Source organism: Centropristis striata, chromosome 17 (genome assembly GCF_030273125.1).
Source record: "Centropristis striata isolate RG_2023a ecotype Rhode Island chromosome 17, C.striata_1.0, whole genome shotgun sequence".
Lineage (NCBI taxonomy): Eukaryota > Metazoa > Chordata > Actinopteri > Perciformes > Serranidae > Centropristis > Centropristis striata.
In genome coordinates this window covers 16,671,303-16,672,987 of record NC_081533.1, presented here as the reverse complement: position 1 = coordinate 16,672,987, position 1,685 = coordinate 16,671,303, and positions in this window count along the sequence as shown.

Below are 1,685 nucleotides of genomic sequence, written 5' to 3'. Positions count from 1 at the left end.
GTCAGCTGTGTCGATTTCATTTTTCCCTCTCCATTAAATAGCCAGATCCTTCTACAGCTCCACCCCCACTTTCCTGTAACCTTCATCATTGGTACTTCCCCTTCATAGGCGCAACATGTTTGACTTCATGCCTGTTTGTTTGCAGCCTGCACACTAATTACAGCATAGTGCTGTTACCGTAAAACTAAACCTATTAATTATAGTTATCAAGGCCAATTGATAACGTTGCAACGGGAAACAACTAAAAATGATTCCCGTAATACACAAACAATATTCAGAAGACGTGCAAGGAGACAATGCAACACACACAACAAAGAAATGAGGATTATAGATATTATTTCACGTGCAAATCTGCAGTGTTGGGAAGATTCCTATGGAAATGTTTTTTTCTATAATATTATCTGAATCTGAATGACTATGTTAATATTATTATATGATTATTATTTTTCTAACAAATGTCCAATTTCACTTCATCTTGGACCATTATTATTATTATTATTTTATTATTATTATTAATTAATTCTTTCATTCATTATTCTTAATCGCTTATCTGCAATCAAGTCGCGGGATTATTATTATTTTTATTATTATTTTATTTTATTATTAAGCTTAAAGACTCAATTTGTAAAATAAAAAAAAAAGATCTTTTGATTTTTAGAATCAAAATTCAGAACCTTGATCTGAATATTTAATTTATGGGCAATTTTGCCCTGCATAATCATCAAGAGCCCATCTACCATAGACTCCTATGTCAACGTCATCAGTTTATTGGCCCAGAAAAACAAACAAACTCCAAAATGATGTGGAATTGCACATTTATTAGAATAAAAATAAAGTAATTACGTAGTTAAGTAGTAGTAATTAAGTAGTTTCATTACCTAATTTTTGACAGGTCAATGTGTAACTTTCTTTTGACTAATTTCAATACTATAATACCCGTGTTCTAATTAGCTCGGCATGAAGTCGTGAGAAAAGCAACAAGTCAAACCTGTTTGTCTTGTTTACTGTTTGGCTGCAGCGACACACAGAAGAATGCAGTTGCGTCATATTGAGTAACAGGTTGGAATTCCCCACATTCCCTTTTTATGAGATTATAATAATTATGGTTGGCACAGCAGCAGACACAACTGGGTTTATTATGTCTTTATGTTTTCATACCTTTTATATACAACCAGTTATATGTCTTTACTTTTAAAATGACTGAATTATTCAGAAAAATATCTAATTGTGATGATTTTTGATTGATTCTGCAGCTGCTATATGATTGATAAAAGTGAAATTATCATATTTATTTATTTAAAAAAAATGTAAACAATGTTTTTTGTGAGGATCTTGACCAAACAAATCCAGAATGGTATTTTGACACATGGCACACAGGTGCATCGATAAATTAGAATATCAAAGAAAAGTTTATTTATGTCAGTAATTCAATTCAAAAAGTGGAAATAACTCATTATATAGATCTATTACACACAGAATGAAACATTTCATGTCTTTATTTATTTAATTTCTACATTTTTAATTAAATGTAGGCCATAATCATTATAATTAAATGATTATGGTCTACATTTAATAAAAAATGTAAAATTACAAAAGACCAATTTTAAAAACTATGTTGACCTCTGAAAAGTATGTCCATCTATATGATTCAATACTTGGTCTGAGCATGGAGGCAAACCAGGAAG